This window comes from Mus caroli, unplaced genomic scaffold (genome assembly GCF_978045245.1).
Source record: "Mus caroli unplaced genomic scaffold, Mus_caroli_1 scaffold_7, whole genome shotgun sequence".
Taxonomy (NCBI): Eukaryota; Metazoa; Chordata; class Mammalia; order Rodentia; family Muridae; genus Mus; species Mus caroli.
This window is the reverse complement of record NW_028227262.1, coordinates 105670483-105689498: the sequence shown is the minus strand read 5'-3', so window position 1 is coordinate 105689498 and position 19016 is coordinate 105670483. Positions and strand designations below refer to the sequence as shown.

At 41.4% G+C, this 19016-nt stretch overlaps 1 pseudogene; it reads right to left on the bottom strand.

Moving 5' to 3' along the window:
- Positions 1–9454: 9454 nt before the first annotated feature.
- LOC110295590 (ADP-ribosylation factor-binding protein GGA2-like) lies at positions 9455–17398 on the bottom strand (annotated as a pseudogene).
- Positions 17399–19016: the final 1618 nt, after the last annotated feature.

Below are 19016 nucleotides of genomic sequence, written 5' to 3'. Positions count from 1 at the left end.
CACACACACACACACACACACACACACACACACACACCACACCACACACACCCCCTCTTACACACTCACTCACAAACACATACTCACCTACTCAATCGCACACACTAACTCACAAACACACATAGACTCACATACCATACACAATCACAAAAGAACACACTCACACGGACACATTCATGTATACTCACACATACTTATACATACATATATACATCCACACATTTACATACACAAACATAGACACACATGGAAAGGAAGTCTTAAGTTCAGGATTGGCAAAAGCATCATGGTTCTGTGGGATGTCATTATCTACAACAAAGTGGGTGGGCTGCTATCATGTGAACAAACAATCAAAGAAATGCAGAAGCAATGTAAACTTTAATCAAACATCCTCTGTGGTCAGTGTAATATAGTTTACAGATACAATGCTTGTGAGAAGAAGAGTGAGCAGGCAACACCTCTAGCTGCTATGGGCATTCAGAAGGGACTCAAAAGGACCCCACCTTGCCATCAGCTGGCACACACACAAAAAGAGCTTTTTGCACAACAGAAAGCAGAGATAAAAGGGACTCCCTACCAGTTATTACCACTGTTTCCTCTTGTGTCCTGTGGGGGCAAGACTGAGACTGATGATGAGGTAACTACAGCTCTGGCATCTATGAGAAAGTGGTAAGAGGAGGAGACTTCTGGTGATTAACAGCATAATACATTTAGATGCTGGTCCTCATTGCTGTGGTTCAGGTTTTTTGTTTTTAATTTAAACTACTTTATTTATTTACATTCTAGTTGTTGCTCCCCCTCAGTCCCCGCTCCCAAAATTCCTCATCTCATTCCTCCTCCCCCTTGCCTCTGAGAGGGTACTCTCCCCTCTACCAGGCCTCCCCCTTTCCTGGAGCCTCAAGGTTCTCAAAGCCTGGAGGATTTCTTTCTGCATTGAAGCCCATTTGTTAGTTTACTTATTTGGGTAGGAAGCCTGCCAGCTCTAGGAAATAGCAAGGCCTGACTTTATACTTGAAAGCAGCTTAGGGTAGCAGGTAATCAAGCCTCAGTTTGAAAGCTTTTTCATTTAAGAGACTCAGTTTTTAAACTTTTAAAAAAAGTGATTCATTTTGTAGCTCAGTAAATTGTATATCTATCTTTTAGACCCAAAGGTATTGTAAAGCCAGACTGGTTTTAAAGTGAAGTTTTGAATGTTGATCAGGTAAAGCACCAGGAAACTGTGTTCTGTAAAGCATCTCTGTAACTTTTTTCCCACAGAACTGGCAAAATTTTCTTATTTGATATGAAATAGGAAAATATACTCTATTAGAGCTAAAAATAAGCTAAACCAGGGTGGGCTAATGATTAGAGGCTAGTAGAAACAAAGATTTAGAAAGGTATTGGATGAAATAAAAAAAGAAAAAATGTAATTTAGCCATGATATCCCTGTCCAATAACAGGGCTGGACATCTAGGCAGAATAAGTAAGGAGTGTGTGATCAGGTGGCCCCAGAGAAAAGAGAAGAGAGGACAAGTTGACCTCCAGTGACCTCCCTGTCCATAGTTTGGACAGAGATCTGGAGGTAGGCAAGGCACAGAGCCGTTCTTCGTCCTCTGGTCAGTGTTGCCACACTCGAAGGAGCTCCTAGGTGGAATCTGTTGGTGTCCTAATCTTCTTTGGAGGTGGCCTCAGGGCTGCTGCCAGAAGCAGGTATTTCTGTCTATCTTGAAAAGCCTTGTCCATCCATTTCTGCTCTTCCTTCCATTAAAGACCTAAATGCTTTGCTCAGCAGATCTCTCTTGAGATGTTTGTGGGACATATTCTAGTACCTGATTTTGAATTTTATTTTATAGTAACAAGCTTGGTTTCAGTTACTCGTTTCAGGCTTAATTTTGGCAACATGTACAGAAAGCTAACACTTGTCCCTGTAAATGAATTGCATTTCTGCATGGATTATAGTTAAAGCACGGCTATAAACATAGTTCTGAGCACAGTGAAGATTTTGGTCATTTGTAAAGTGACTGACATTTAGCCTACATGTCTTAATTATCTTTAAGAGCTTACAGTAACAGTTAGCAAACAGGTAAGTGGTTAGACATAAAATTTTAAGTCAGTTTCTGTTAACCAGAATAGAGTTATAATCTTAGGAATTTATATAGCATATGTCCTTAGTAAGTTTTATTCTTTCAAACAAGAGTTAAATTTAAGTTCAGTAGATGGTGTATAGTAACAAATTAAGATTATACATAATTTTTTTTTTAAAAATGAGTAACTCTTGTTACGAGTTTTTTTTTTTTTAGTTTTGTAGTAATTTGTAAATTTATTAGCTTTCAGTTGTTTACTTCCTATGTAAGTAATTAATATTTCATGTTACTCCAATTTTCCCTATTATTGGATATTTTCTTTATTTACATTTCAAATGTTATCCTTTTTCTAGGTCTCCCCTCCAGAAACCCCCATCTCATTCCCCCCTTTCCTGCCTCTGTGAGGGTGTTCCCCAAACTATCCACTCACTCCTGTCTTCCAACCCTGGCATTCCCCTACACTGGGACATTGAACACCCTCATGCCCAAAAGCCATTCCTCCCACTGATGTCCAACAAGGCCACATATTCAGCTGGAGCCATGGGTTCCTCAATGTGTACTATTTGGTTGGTGGTTCAGTCCCCGGGAGCTGGGGGGGGGGGGCGGGGCTCTGTCCTGTTGACACTGTTGCTTCCTCCATGGGGCTGCAAACCACCTCAGCTCCTTCAGTTCCTTTTCCAACTCCTCCATCAGGGACCTCATGCTCAGTCCAATAGTTGGCTGTGAGCATCCACCAATGCCTCCATAATTGTCAGGTTCTGGCAGAGCCTCTCAGGAAACAGCCACATCAGGTCCCTCTGTCAGCAAGCACTTCTTGGCATCTGCAATAGTCTCTGGGTTTGGTGACTTTATATGGGATAGATTTTCAGGTGTAGCAGTCTCTGGGTGGCCTTTCCTTCAGTCTCGGCTCCACATTTTGCCTCCATATTTCCTTCTGTGAGTATTTTGTTCCCCCTTCTAAGAAGCTCTGAAGTATCCACACTTTGATCTTCCTTCTACTTGAGCTTCATATGGTCTATGAATTGTATCTTGGGTATTCTGAACTTTTGGACTAATATCCATGTATTTGTTACAAGTTTTAAGTTAACTTTTTTGTTACATTAATTTTATAGATTACATATTTTTAAATCACACCCAAGGACATTAGGGATCCTGAGATAAATAAAGGATTTATGGCTTCATGGACCCCAAGATAGAAAAGTGATTTGTGAAGACAAGCAAGAGTGTTGGTAGAATCTGGTTTGTAGTGATAAGACCCCGTGGTTTATGAGATGAAGTAATCCTGAAAAGGGGATGACAGATAAGGAATCTCTGTATCAGGCAAAATGTAGGTAAAACAAAACAAAACAAAACAAAACAAAACAAAACAAAACAAAACAAAACAGATAAGTCTTTTAAGTCTGGACACTGAGGACTGTAAGTAGAGGATTTACTATGGGTATAAGTCTAATATCATATGCAAGACTAAGGAGGTAGAAATTATATGATTATATAGATCATCAGGATGCAGAAGGAGGCAACTGTGATTGGGTTGTTGTTGGTGGTGTTAAGTGTCCCTGATGGAAACTCATTCCAGAGGATGTCACTAAATGGTGTGAAGTTCCTGATGAGAATGCCCAGACCAGAAGTGATAGCCTTCCCTCACCAAGTGTTGGATACCCAGAAAGGCATGAGAAATAGATTAATGTGTGGGCATCATTTTCTGACAAACAAATAAAACCAACCAACTAACCAACCAACCAACAAACAAAAATCTGAGCAGACCAGTCAGGAAGAAGAATACTTAGCCTAGTCTATGGGGAGAAGCAACTAGGCATGCAAAAATGAAACTGAACAGGTTGTTCTCTGAGAAGAGCACCTACCCCAGGCTGTGAGAAGTAGCGAAGTAGGCATGCAGGAGAGAAAAGCAGTCAGAAAGTCTGACTCAGGATCTGGAGTCAAATATGATGGATGGCAGAGGTCAGCAAAGGCAAATAATCCATGCAACAGGAGATCCTAGTCAGCGTTTTTTGGTTCTGTTACAGGAGGGACCAAGTCTGCAGAGGAGGGCCCTGACACCTCTTCTGAGTTTCAGCAGTAAATGAAAATAGGCACAGGAAAAAAAAAAAAAGAATATCCTGACTCTCTGTGGAGAGAATAGTTTAATTAAAAAAATAATTAAGTAAAGGGAAGAAAAGGAAGGAAAAGAGAAAAGAAAGGGGGAAAAAAAGCAGTCTGCTTGTCCAACTGTCCTTGACGGTCCTTGTCTGTCATTTGTCTATCTGTCTGTCTGGGAAGTAGAGGATAGCAACAGCTGCAAAATCTTGTTAGGTTTTAGATGGTCATACAACAGGTGAAGGTGATTTAAAAGCAGAAACAGCCAGGGGGGTATTGTGGGGACTCTTTCAGAGAGATGAAGTGCTGACGGTTACAGTTAGAGGCCTTCAGCCAGCCTTTAAGGGCTTCTAAGAAATGCATGTGGCTTTTGTTTCCTGGCAAACCTGGACTCCTTGGGATGTTGAGCTATTGCTATCAGGCACTGCCACTTTAGAATTTGCTTTTGGGACCTAACAACTACCTTATTTTTTCATACTTCTATGAAACTCATATATTGATATTTGCATATATGAAAGGTCAGTTGTTTGTATTCATTTTATAGTAACTGTTATAGTAGAAGAGTATTTTTCTTAATGATGTATCCTAGAGGAATGGTTTGGTAGACTGATGGTTTTGGTTATGGGTAGGTAGCATACTGCCTTAATTAATTTTCTATTGCTGTGATAAGACACCACGCCAATGGCAACTTATAAAAAAAATTAAAAAGTGGAGCTCAGAGTTTTAGAGGGTTAGAGTTTCTGACCATTATGGAGCCATTGTTTGAACAACAGCCAAGAACTGACATAATAACTCAGAAGCAGGGTGCTAACTTGGAATGGAATGGACTTTTGAAATCTCCACCCCCAGTGGGACACATTCTTTAACAATGCCATACCTCTTAATCTTTGCCAAACAGTTCCACCACCTAGGGACAAATGTATTCAAATATATGACTCTGTGGGGGTCATTCTCATTCATACCACCACAGATCTGAAAGAACTCTCCAGATGATTCCTTCAGCTGTGAGCAATGGGCTTGAGCACCCTGCTTGTGCCATGGATGGCAGAAGGCAACCCTGTGATCTCTTAAGCAATAGGAGGGGTGGTACTAAGACTATGGGACACAAACAGTATTTTCCCCAGGAACCCCTGTAGAATTGGGTTCTTCACAATGACAGGCAACGCAGTCCATTGTTATGGACCTTGAACCTTTTTTGTTGTCAGTGGAGGGGTATGGGGGATGCATGTCTTCAAGTTCTCCAGTGACACAAGCTGACCCTAGCTGTGGAAGAAAGTGGAGCAATGTACAGTATGTCATCAGGCAGAGCCAAAGACAGCCACTTTGAGAAGTAGTAGAAGTGGTGACAGGGGAATATGGGTCACTAAAAAGGAGGCAGCAGTGAAGAATGATGGACCTCAGATATCAGAAGACATTTCTTTTAGTGCCTGGAAATGGCCTTGCTCTGCAGTAGACAGAGTACCCTGTCTTTTGAAGTGCAGGATAGTTTGTGCATTTGGATGCTGGAGTCACACTTTTATTGGTGGTTCTAGTTGGATTATGAACCTTCAGTAGTAGAATATCTCAGGTCTATGGATAGAAATGTACCTGTAATTCTCTTCCTTAAGTTATATGACCTATAGATTAGGTTGCAATTGCATTTCCTTAGAATTCTTCCTTTTAGTCTCTTTCCTCCTAACAAATTTCCTCCAGCCAGGGATCCAGTTGCTGCTGTCCTCTGTCCACACTGTTATTCTGTGACTGTCTCCAAGAGTCATTCATCTCCTGCTGAATTCCAGAAGAAGGAAATACTGAGCACCTCTATGTGGATACCTTCAATTCTTTCATGTTCGTTTTTCTACTGGACTTAATAGATACTTAGTGCAAATTAGGATGATTGTCTTCAGTTTCTCTTTACTAACAAGGCTCAGATGAGGTTTCCCCCAAAGTTTTAGGTTTTAATTCTAAAACATTATAAAAAAAATAACCAAACCCAAGGCAAGGATGAGAAACATTTTGAACATCTATCTCACAATCAAGTTTCACAATACTGTGTAGAAGACTCTAGCCTTTTGCCTAGTAATACTTCTCGTCTAAAACAAATGAGACACAGCTAACTAGGCAGCATCAGCTTTTCTGTCTTCTCTTTTCTTCCTTTGCTTGTATTACTCTCTTTCATTTGGAATTTCTTTATGTTCATAGGCTTGTCGACATTCTTTCTGTGTCTGTGCCTCTGTTTGACGGTCTCCCTCCCCCCGACCACCCCAACCCCCCACACACTCCAAGATAAATTATGTAGACAAAGTATGTTACTATGTACCTTGGTGGGCCTGGAACTCCTTTTGTAAACTATGCTCCCTTGAAGTCATAGAGATCCATCTGCCACCCAAATTCTAGGAGTAATAGTGTATGATGCCATGCCTGGCTCACCACACCAGAACTGGTTTTTGTTGTTGTTTGTTTTGTTTTTAGATTTATTTATTATACAGTGTTCTGTCTGCATATATGCCTTCATGCCAGAAGAGGTCACTAGATCTCATTATAGATGGCTGTGAGCCACAATGTTATTGCTGTGAATTAAACTCAGGACTTTTGGAAGAGCAGCCGGTGCTCTTAATCTCTGAGCCATCTCTCCAGCCCTGGGGTTGATTTTATTAGAAAATATTCTTAAGTTCCTATTAGGCATTTGTTGTAAATATTTTCAGGTAAGAAATATACCACATTTACAACAACTGATGCTATTCTTCTAGTTAATTTGCTTCATAATAATAATAATAATAATAATAATAATAATAATAATAATGCCAGTCCTCAAAAGAGCAGCAGGAGGCAGTGTCTATCTATTCAAATCAACGAGGCTGGGAGTCCTGCTGCCTTGCCCCAGCACACATACTGTTCTCTCTGTTTCTAGAACAGGAGTTCCAAGGATAAACAAGGTCAAGCCTTGAAGTATAGCAGTAAAAGAAATGTGAAGTCATAATTACTTAAGTATTCATAATATCACATACCCTTTCTACTTCAACTGCTTTAGTATAGAATCTTATTACACCAAGGTGGTACAATTTTGCTGTAGAAGAAATTTCTCTAACTATATCCTTCTTTTCAGCTTCTTATATTCAGCACCAATGAACCTTTTCTGCCATAATTGACTAAGTCTGGTTTCTTTCTCATTTTAAACTGAAAGTTATTTTTTAAAGGGCTGTGTTGATATTTTAGACACTTTAAGTATAATTCTGTTCTCACATAACTACGAAGATTTTAGAATCACTATCCAGACTATTGGACACATATTTGCTTACATCTGAAACCTTTCATATATTATGGTCTGAGTGATGAGATTTCCCTTGTGTATGAATTGAGGATATATTGATCTAGATCATTGATTCAATTTAAAGAAAATTCTGTTCTAAACTGTAACATGGGTAACGGAGTAGGGTTAATTGCAATGGCAGGTGAGGGGAAAATAGAGAGGTAGAAATATGAGAGGGAAGCAAAGAACAGAGAATTGGGAAAGAGACTGGTTAGTGCACAAGTTAAAAAGGCAAGAGAGACAGGGAGGAGGCAGAAAGAGCTGAAGCACGGACAGAGAGAACAGAAAGAGGAAGGAACAGAAACAGAAGTAAGGCAAGAGAGAACCAGGGAAAACGTAGAAGGGAGCTAGAGAATTCAGAAGAAGCAGGGCTGCTTTCATTTGTACTGATTCTCAACTGCAAAGGATTATACTTGATAAAAGGACTCACAAAACAGTAACAATACCATACAGGAATTTGTCATTTGAACACTGTTGTTAAAATGTGATACAGGCTTTTCCAAAAATAATGATTAATGTTTGTTCTTTATTGTATGATCTATGCACCAACTATGCATCCCTTTACATCTCCTAGATGTAAGCGATGTCACATATGGCTTCTTTTTCTTTTAATTAGAAAAGCCTTAAGAAACATCCCTTGGTGAACACGTGTGTTATATATATGTGCATGTATATGGTGTGTGTGTGTGTTTATGTGTGTGAAGTCCAATTCCTATAATGTTAAGGATGTCCTTGTATCTTTTTCTCACTTTTATTTGTGTGTGTGTGTGTGTGAGATAGTTCTTGAACCCTTCAAAAGCTCTATCATTTTAAGTGGGTCCTGAGGAAAGTCTTCCCTCTTCCCACCATGCTTATTACCACTGCACATGTTCCTTTGTGTGTCTCTGTGAGATGGGAGTGAACTGGTCCCTAGGCCCTTGCTTGCTCTGTGACTGCTTTGTGTCATTGCCAAGTTTTGAATTTTGGAAAGCTCTCATCAGGATTACAGATGAACCGCTGTTGTCCCCTAAACACAGTCTGGGGCTACTAGGCTCCCATCTAGCCTCCAGCAATTCACCTGTACCACCTTGCTGAAATCCCACTAGCACAGAAGCAGTGCATTCTGCCAGCTTGGCTCTCCATCCTCAAAGCTCCTCTACTACTTCTCCTTCGTGACTCCAGGAATCAATTCAAGGACAGCTTGCCTTTTGATTTCCATTTTTCTTTTCTTCCTACACAACAAAATAATCCTCAGGATTTTATCACACATTTCTGTTCCCCCAAAATTGATAGCTGATCTTCAGGGAATTGGTCTCTTAATAAGGGAGGCTTGGGGCCAGAAAGATGGCTCAGCATGTAAAAGCTTGCTGCCAAACCTGCTGACCTGAGTTCAGTCTTGAGGATCCATGTGGTTTAAAGAGAGAGATTCTCACAGATTGTCTCCTAATATCATCTACCCATATGCTGTGACACAGAATGCACTCCAGCAAACTAAATTAGTAATTGTAATTTATATGCTTTTTTCCCCTTCCCTTCCCTTCCCTTCCCTTCCCTTCCCTTCCCTTCCCTTCCCTTCCCTTCCCTTCCCTTCCCTTCCCTTCCCTTCCCTTCCCTTCCCTTCCCTTCCCTTCCCTTCCCTTCCCTTCCCTTCCCTTCCCTTCCCTTCCCTTCCCTTCCCTTCCCTTCCCTTCCCTTCCCTTCCCTTCCCTTCCCTTCCCTTCCCTTCCCTTCCCTTCCCTTTCCTTCCTTCCTTCCTTCCTTCCTTCCTCCCTTTCTTCTTCTTCTTCTTCTTCTTCTTCTTCTTCTTCTTCTTCTTCTTCTTCTTCTTCTTCTTCTTCTTCTTCTTCTTCTTCTTCTTCTTCTTCCTTTGGGTTTTATACTACAGAATGACAGGAATGTCCACTTCCTTTTTCTTTTTTCTTCATGGAAAAAACTTTGGCTTATAAAACTCCAACTTGAGGCAGGGGCACCAGTGTCAACCAACATGCAGAAGCAGGTATGAGTGCAGCAGAGATAATCTCAGAGGTGGTCAGCATCCCCCACACTGCCCAAATCCCAAGCCAAGCTCTACCTCCTCCCCCAGCACCCCAGTAACACAGACCCACCCACACATACATGATCTACAGACACATTGGCAATCAAGGCCTAACATCAGGAGAGGACTCTTGGCACTCTGCACTACATTACAACCAGTCCCGACCAGACAGTAAAAGGACGCTGATCTAAGCGTGACTGAAGAATCTTGGTTGAAAAGTAAGGCAGTGCTCAAGACAGCCAGGTCTGGAAAGTCTTTCACCTCTCCTACTTACTGAACAGCTGCCCACCTTGGTTGAAAGTCAGCTTATACTGCAACCGGATAGGTTCTTTGTGTGGGTTGTCGAGCAACAGCATCTGCGATATCACTGCTGGAGGCATCAAAGGACTGAATGTAGGGAGTTTGGAGCTGGATGCCGGCTGCAGCTTCACTCGCATTGACTTTGGGACAGCCACCTGAAACATGACATCCCAGACAGGTTGGGTGGCAGTGCTCATCATGGTCAACAACAACACCTTCACATCCGGGTGGCCAGGGGCCCCAGTCTGGGAGAAGTACAGAAGAATTCGGAAGCTGTTCCGGTCATACACGACAATGGGCGGCAAGCTGCTGGGTTTCACAGACTCCAAAGACAAACACGTGAGCCAGAGGTGTATTCTGTGAGGCTGTGGCAGAAGCCAATGGCTCAGCCTCCCAGGACCAACCTGGAGAAGCCTTGGTACCTGGTGGCACCTCCTTGGGGATGCTTTTTTTGTGGAACATAATTCAGTGGTCCTGGAGATGGCTGGGATAAGAAGAGATCCAGCAGGTTCTGGCCTACAAAAAGACTCTGGATTCCACCCCCCGCCCCTTGAGTGTGATGGCACCCGGCTGCTTCTTGTCATTACAGCAACTTGGAATAACATCCTGGTTCCTAGTGGGAACTGCCAGGTCCTGATGAAGCAAAGATGGTGTCTCCACTTCAATGAGTGGACAGTTCAGTCCACAGGGTTCTGGATTCCGGAATGCTCTGGGGGCGGGAATGGCTCCCACTGCGGCGGGCACTGCGTTCCCAGCACTAACTCGGCCCTCCACCACCTGTATGTATAGCCGAACCCCCTGTGTGAGAAGGTCATTTGCTTGAAGAATCTCCACCAGAGCATCGTCGTCATCAGTGGTGTCGCTTGCAAGCTGGAACAGGGTGAGCTGCAGCTTCTCACATCTTTCATACACAACCTGCAGGGCCTGCTGGTCGGGCAGGGCATGACCTGGCCTTCGGTACATGGTCAGCATCTCCCGAAGCACCCTCACGTGGCTGCGGACTTCCTCTACTGCACTGACTCGCCTGGGCACCTTTTCAGACTTCTCTTGTTCCTCCTTGACCAAATTCTTGATCAGCTGGTTTGCAACCTGAAGATCCTCAGGGTGGTTACTCTTGAGAAGTCTTGTCAGAAGCTTTGACTTCTCATCATCAGCATCAAAGATGCTCTTTGGCCAGGGAGACAGTAGGGGCAAGATTTTATCCATCGGTAGTTTAGGATCTTGCTTTATGATTCCTTGCTTCTTTAGCATCTGATAAGCATCTCGGATCTTGATGTCTTCTGGAAACCAGACTGTCCAGCTAAAGAGGATTTCAATACCATGAAGAGACACCATGACCAAGGCAACTCTTTTTTTTTTTTTTTTTTATTATACATAAGTACACTGTAGCTGTCTTCAGACACTCCAGAAGAGGGCGCCAGATCTTGTTACGGATGGTTGTGAGCCACCATGTGGTTGCTGGGATTTGAACTCTGGACCTTTGGAAGAGCAGTCGGGTGCTCTTACCCACTGAGCCATCTCACCAGCCTAAAGAGGATTTCAATAACTCTTCCTTTAACCTTCTCCATAGCCCTGGCCCCTAGGTACTTTGGGGACAATACTTTGATCAGCTCGTTCAGGAAGCAGAACTTGGCCTCTTCACTGTGGAACTTCTCCCCGCAGTGGTTCATGAATATCTCCAGCACTGTCAGGGCATAAAGGGCTTCCTTCTCCTGTGGAGGTTTGCTTTTGTGGGCCAGTAGCCAAGGTGCATGTGTCGGGCCACTGGAGTCGGTGTTCACCTGCTCACAGAACTTCTGGATGGCTGACCAATCCTGCTCCGCCATGCTTGGATCTGTGGCTTTGTCTTTATTCCCAGCACTCTGAGTTCACAGCCAGTCTGGTCTACTGAGAGAGTTTAAGGACAGCCCCACTCCCTTTTTCTTACTGGTCAGTCAGGATTAGTACTTAGTTGGGACCAAATGCCTTACAACCTTCTGTGAAGTGGGCAAGCAACCTTTTTTTTTGTTGTTGTTAATGGAAATTTTAAGTTGGAGAAATACAAACTAAAATAATCATATTGAATGGGTAGTCTGTCACAGTATACTTTTCTAGACGGTATACAATATATTTTAAGTTTTGTTATTTCCTGCTTAAATTCTGCAAAAATATATACTCATTATTGTTGTTCCTTTTCACAAATGATTAAGGTTTAGAGAGACTGAAATGTTTACTGCAGTTAACACTGACTCTGTAGTGAAATCTAGATCAGGTTGTCATTTAACCTGACTATATTGTATAAGTTGCTCAGCATCATACATGAAGACACACCTAAGCCAGTTGGATAGCTTACTAATTTGAAAGCATAGTCTTCCAAGGCACAGTAGTTAAGCAGTATGTAAACGGAGACATGTAAATTGGAGAGCTGGCTAATTTTTGACACAAACTTATTGAAGAGCATGTCTCTTTCTTCTAAGTCTGTGACAACAACTGAGAAAGGGTCTTGGTGTACTTTCAATTTATATAGAGAGTAAAACTATGACATTTTCATTAAAATATAGGTGTACAAATGCTTACAAAAGAAAATGATAAATGATGTTACATGAGCATCAAAAATAGCAGGTGGTACAATGAAACACCAAAAGAGGAGCAGAATGAGGAAAGAACACAGAGTGACAGATGTAAGGGGGGAAAGAAGCAGAGAAGCAAGAAAGACAGATGGATAGTGTACAAAGAAAACAGATGTAATGGACAAAGGGTCCATGGAAATACATGTCAACATCTGAGGTCACCTGGACAGCTAGCATGCATGTCCACCAGAGTTAGTAAAATTGTTTTGGCTTAATGTAAGAAAAAAGACATTTTTGGTATGTTTCAGATTTTCAGAAGTATTATTTGAATGATAGTTATTAATATGTTTTGATAGAAAGGCACAATGGGGGAAATATTATGTATTTTCTTTTTTTAAATTGACTTTTTAATTTAAATTAATTTATTTTTTACACTCCATATTGCATTCCCTGTTCCCCTCTCTGATCTACTCTTCGACTGTTCCACTTCTCACACATCCTCTCCACCTCCTCTCTCCACTTGGATGCCCCCACCCTCTTACCCCACCTGGCCTCTAAACTCCCTGGGGCTTCCAGTCTCTTGAGGGTTAGGTGTATCACCTCTGAATGAACACAGACCTGGAAGACCTCTACTGTATGTGTATTGGGGTCTCATATCAACTGGTATATGTTGTATGTTTGGTGGTCCAATGTTTGAGAGATCTCAGGAGTCCAGATTAATTGAGACTGCTGGTTCTCCTACAAGATCGACCTTCTCCTCAGCTTCTTTCTGCCTTCCCTAATTCAACCACAGGGATCAGCTGTTTCTGTCTGTTGGTTGAGTGCAAATATTTGCATCTGATTCTTTCAGCTGCTTCTTGGGTCTTTTGGAGGGTTGCCATGATAGGTCCCTTTTTGTGAGCGCTCCATAGCCTCAGTAATAGTGTCAGGCCTTGGACCTCCCCTTGAGCTGGATCCCACTTTGGGCCTGTCACTGGACCTTCTTTTCCTCAGTATCTTCTTCATTTCCATCCCTGTAGTTCCTGACAGGAACAATTATGGGTCAGAGATGTGACTGTGGGATGGCAACCCCATTCCTCAGTTGATGCCCTGTCTTCATTGCTGGAGGTAGGCTCTATAAGTTCCCTCTTCCTACTGTCTGGCATTTCATTTAAGGTCTCTCCCTTTGCTTCCTGAAATTCTCTTACCTCCCAGGTCTCTGGTGCATTTTGTAGGGTAACCCCCCTCCCCACTATTTCCTGAGGTTGCCTGTTTCCATTCTTTATGCTGGTCCTCAGGGCTTCAGTCCTTTTCCCTCACCCAATACCAAATCAGGTTCCCCTCTCTCCCCCTTTTACTCCACCCCCCAGCCAATTTCCCTCTCAGGTCCCTCCCTCCCTCCCCACTTGCAATTGCTTTCTGCTCTCCCCCAAGTGGGACTGAGGTGTCCTTATTTGGGCCCTTCTGCTTGTTGACCTTTTTGAATTCTGTGGACTGTGTCTTGGGTATTCTGTACTTTTTTTTTTGTGGCTAATATCCATTTATTGGTGAGTATATACTATGCACGTCTTTTTGGGTCTGAGTTACCTCACTCAGGATGACATTTTCTAGTTCCATCCATTTGCCTGCAAAACTCAGGATGTCCTCATTCTTAATAGCTGAGTAGTATTCCTTTGTGTTAATGAAACACATTTTCTGTATTTATTTGTCTTGTTGTGGGCTATCTTGGTTGTTTTCAGCTTCTGGATATCACAAATAGGGCCACTATGAACATAGTGGAACACGTGCTCCTGTGACATGGTGGGGCATCTTTTGGGTATATTCCCATGGGTGGTATAGCTGGGTCTTTAGGTAGATCTATTTTCAATATTCTGAGGAAACTCCAGATTGATTTCCAGAGTGGTTGTACCAGTTTGCAGTCACAGCAGCAATGGAGTAGTGCTCCTTTTTCTCCACATCCTCTCCAACATGTGCTGTCCCCTGAGTTTTTGATTTTAGCCATTCTGATTGGTGTAAGGTGGAGTCTCAGGGTCGTTTTGATTTGCATTTCTCTGGCCACTAAGGACTTTGAAGGATTTCTTTAGGTGCTTCTCAGACATTCAAGGTTCTTCAGTTGTGAATTCTCAGTTTAGTTCTATACCAAACGGGGGAAAATCTTAATGTGTTACTACAAATTCAAATTCGGTATCTGACTGTTATCAAACTCTCTGAAAAGTTTTTCTGCAAACTTCTCTTTTCTCTTTTTCTTATCCCCATGATGTTTGTAGATCTCTGACTTGAGTACACATGCTTTGTGTCCTAACAGGTATTGTCTTACATTTATTAGTGATTTTCTGATTCCTGATTTATTCACTTTATGTCAAGCTCTGTGATACAAAGATTTTATTCACTTTGTGTAGCAATGTAGTTTCAACACCCTTCACAATTAGTATGTAGCATATGGGAGATGCTCAACATGTATATTTCTATTGAATAAATCATTTGATAATTTTATAGAGCCAGCGGTATGAAACTTTAATTTTCGTGGACCTTAGATTGAATGGATTAAAGAACAAAACAAAAAGTTGAGTTGTAGAAGTAAGAGTTGTGCTTGATGAATGCCTATTTGCCACTCAAACAAGCTAATGAGAGGAACCCATGTAAAGTTTACACTGAAACAGTCTCAACCCTGAAGCCTATGGTTCTAATAGGAATGGCCCTTGATACTAGCTTGCTTTTGTTTTTTGTTTGTTTGTTTGTTTGTTTGTTCGTTTGTTTGTTTTTTGTTTTGTTTTTGTTTTTTTCCCCCTGTGATTGTAGTAATCTGGTTTTACTCCAAGGAAGGCCATTGGGAGACAGTGGTAGGTAGTCTTCAGGTCCATCTGAGTATAGGGTGCACCCTTCTTCATAGGAGCATGAAGTTAAAGGCACCAACTTTAACTTAGTTGAAAATATCAACTAATATGTCCAGAATCTAAAAGCTATATAATGACAACCATTGACGAGAATATGGAGAAGGCAAAACACTTATTCGTTGCTGATAGAAATATTAAATGATACAGAAACTTGGAAAGACTGTCGAATACCTTGAGTGATTAAACACAGAGTTATTATATGACCCAGAAATTCTGCTCCTAGTTGTAAAGCCCAGAAAATACACATCTAGAAAGACATATGAACATAAGAAATTATAATAGCACTACATATAATAACTCAAATGCAAGAACATCTCCAATGTCCACTGACGAATCAGTGGGTAATCAACATGTTGTATAGCTATATAATAGTACAGTTCAAAGTAGAAATAAAGCTATTGATGTAGATTTATACACTTGTTATAAGAAATGACTCATATGATCACAGTCACCAAGATGTTTCATGATCTACCATCTACAAATTGAAGACTAATGAAAACCAGTAGTGTAAGTCAATGTGAGTCCAAAGGTTTTAGAACCAATAGTGCTAGTATTCTTGGGGGAGAGGAAGATAATGTGACTTAGCTCAAGAGAGCTCTAGTTCTCCTTTCTTCTACTTCTTTGATTTATTTAGATATATACCATCCTTTAGCCCAACTTAGACAATTTATAAGATGAAGTAATATACAGTGGCTGAGGATATAGAGTGGTTGACCAGCATGTAAAAGATCTTGGGTTCAATCCTTATAGCTATATAAAAACAAATCAGTAAACTACGTATTGGGAAACAATATTCACTAATCCAACATCTATTAGAGGGCTAATATCCCAAATGTATAAAGAACTCAAGAAACTAACCCCCCAAAAAACAAACAACCCAATTAAAAATTGGATATAGAGCTAAATAGAGAGAATGCACAACTCAAGAATCTTGAATGTTCAAGAAGCACTTAAAGAAATGTCCAAAGTCTTTAGTCATCAAAGAAATGCAAATCAAAATGACCCTGAGATTCCACTTCAGACCAATAAGAATGGCTAAGATCAAAAACTCAGGTGACAACACATGTTGGTGAGGGTGTAGAGAAAGAAGAACAGCCCTCCATTGCTTGTAGGATTTCAAACTGGTACAACCACTCTGGAAATCAATCTGGAGTTTCCTCTGAAAATTGGAAATAGATCTCCCTAAAGACTCAGCTATACCACCCTTGGGCATATACCCAAAAGTTGCCCCACCATGTCACAGGGGCACATGTTCCACTATGTTCATAGTGACCTTATTTGTAATAGCCAGAAACTAGAAACAACCCAGATGTCCTACAATGGAAAATGGATATAGAAAATGTGATTCATTTACACAATGGAATTCGCTTCAGCTATTAAGAAGGAGGTCACCATGAGTTTTGCAGGCAAATGGATGCAACTAGAAAATATCTTCCTGAGTGAGGTAACTCAGACCCCAAAGGACATGCATGGTATGTACTCACAAATAAGTGGATATTAGCCGAAAAATTACAGAATATTTAGGATATAATCCACAGAACTCAAGAAGGTTAACAAGCTGAAGGGCCCAAGTGAGGATGCTTCAATCCCATTTGGAGGAGGGACCTGGGTGGGAGAAGGGAGTGGGAGAAGCACAGGGAAACATGATTGGGTATTGGGGTGGTACACGAAAGAAGCCCTGAGGGCCAGCAAAATGAATGGAAATATGCAACCTCTCCAGGGCTGTGAGGTATGGGGACCCTCAGGAAAGTACCAGAGACCTGGGAGGTGAGAGACTTTCAGGAATCAAAGGAAAAGATCTTAGATGAAATGCCCTACATTGTGGGTAGGGAACTCAAAGAGTCCACCTCCAGTAGAAAGACAGGGCATCAAGTGGAGGGTAGGGTTGTCATCCCATAGTCAAAAATTCTGACTCAGAATTATCCTCTTCTAAAAGAATTGCAGAGACAAAAATGGAGAAGAAACTGAGGAAAAGGTGGTCTAGTGACAAGCCCAACTTGGGATCCATCTCAAGTGGAGGCTCCAAGACCTGACACTGTTACTGATGCTATGGAGTGCTTACAGATAGGAGCCTAGCATGGCTGCCCTCTGAGAGGCCCAATAAGCAGTACACTGAGACAGAAGCATACTTACACCCAACCATTGGACTGAAATTAGGAACTTTGTGGTTGGCTTAGGGAAAGGCTCAAAGAAGCTGAGGAGGAGGGAGACCCCATAGGAAGACCAGCAGTCTCAACTAACCTGGACCCCTGAGATCTCTCAAACACTGAGTCAACAACCAGGCAGCATTCAGGAACTGGACTGAGGTCTCCCACACATATGCAGTAGACATATTCCTGTTCTGGGCTCAGTGAGAGAAGATGCACCTAACCCTCGAGAGACTTGAGGCTTCAGGGAGTGGGAAGGCTTGAAGGAGTGGAACATCCTCTCAGCGATGGAAGGTAGGAGGAATAGGATGGGAAACTGTGGGAGGGGGGACTGGAGGGGCCAGCAGCTGAACTGTACAAAAATAAAAGTAATAAAAAATGAATCAGAATATTCCAACAAACATATTAATCATCACATAATATAACATAATATATACTATTTGGTCATAAAATTGACCAAAAACCATTATGATACACAAAAGAAGCATGGCATAAAAGTTGATATACTATGTGCTCAATATATATGAATCTTCAGGTAGGAAAATAGAGATAGACAGTACCATAGATTAGTTGTTGGCTAGATTTGGGGGAATGAGGATTGAGGAAAAAGGTAGTTTAAGGGTATTTTGATCATTTAGAGGTGGTGAAAGAACATAGTACACATGATAATGTTTCAGTTAACATTAGACCTGGAATGGTGGCCATGTGTTCAGTGGCATTCCCTTGTGGGCATAATAGAGATAAAGTGATATGTGGTTATCACGATGTCACTGTTTTACTATGCATCACACTGATGTTGTGATGATGCTATTATAAACAAACCTACTGTACACTCAGTTATGTATGGGCACTTCATTAATTGTGCAATCATGGAGAAAAAAGGAAAACAGAGACTATTAAGACAAGAAAACAGAGCTGCAGAGATAGCTAAATGGTTTAGAATGATGGCTATGCTTCCAGAGGATCTGGGTTCAGTTCTGAGCACCCACATGGTGACTCACAGCTGTTTACATCTTCCATTTCCGAAGATCCAAGCCCTCTTTGGGTCTCCTCTACAGGCACCAGGAATACACATGATACACATAAAAACAGGTAGGCAAAAGTTCTCACACATAAAAATAAATAAATCTTTTAAAAAACATACAAGAGTATGTTTTATATTAAAATTAAATAATATAAGTACTATAGTACATCCTCTCAAAGATGAGGAAGAAATGTTAAATTAGTGTAGGTGTGTATTTCTGGAATTATGAGATCATGATTGCTTTTTATTTTAAATAATTTACATAATTTTAAAAGTAGTTTAACGGCGTAGGGACTGTAATAAGTTAAACTACCTCCCGCTGTTTGTCCTCTATTTTATGGACTCTATTAAGAAAGATAAAGCAAAAGTTAATTATAAGGGAAGGTAGGCAATATTGATGAAATTCCTAGCTGTTAGGAAAGGAGAATTCTTAAGGGGATAGGTCATTCTTGACAACAAACTGAAAGGACGTTTTAAAGGTTGATGAATGATGTCTGCAAGCCTGCTAATTAGCTGTTCTCTCATGAGTAAGCCATTCAACCTCTAAGGATGCCAACCCTTCACTTGCAATCTAAGAAAAGAAGAGGAGAGGGGGGAGGGGGAAAGGAGAGAGGAAGAAGAGAAGGGGGAGAGGAAGAAAGAGAGATATGCATTTTTGTCAAA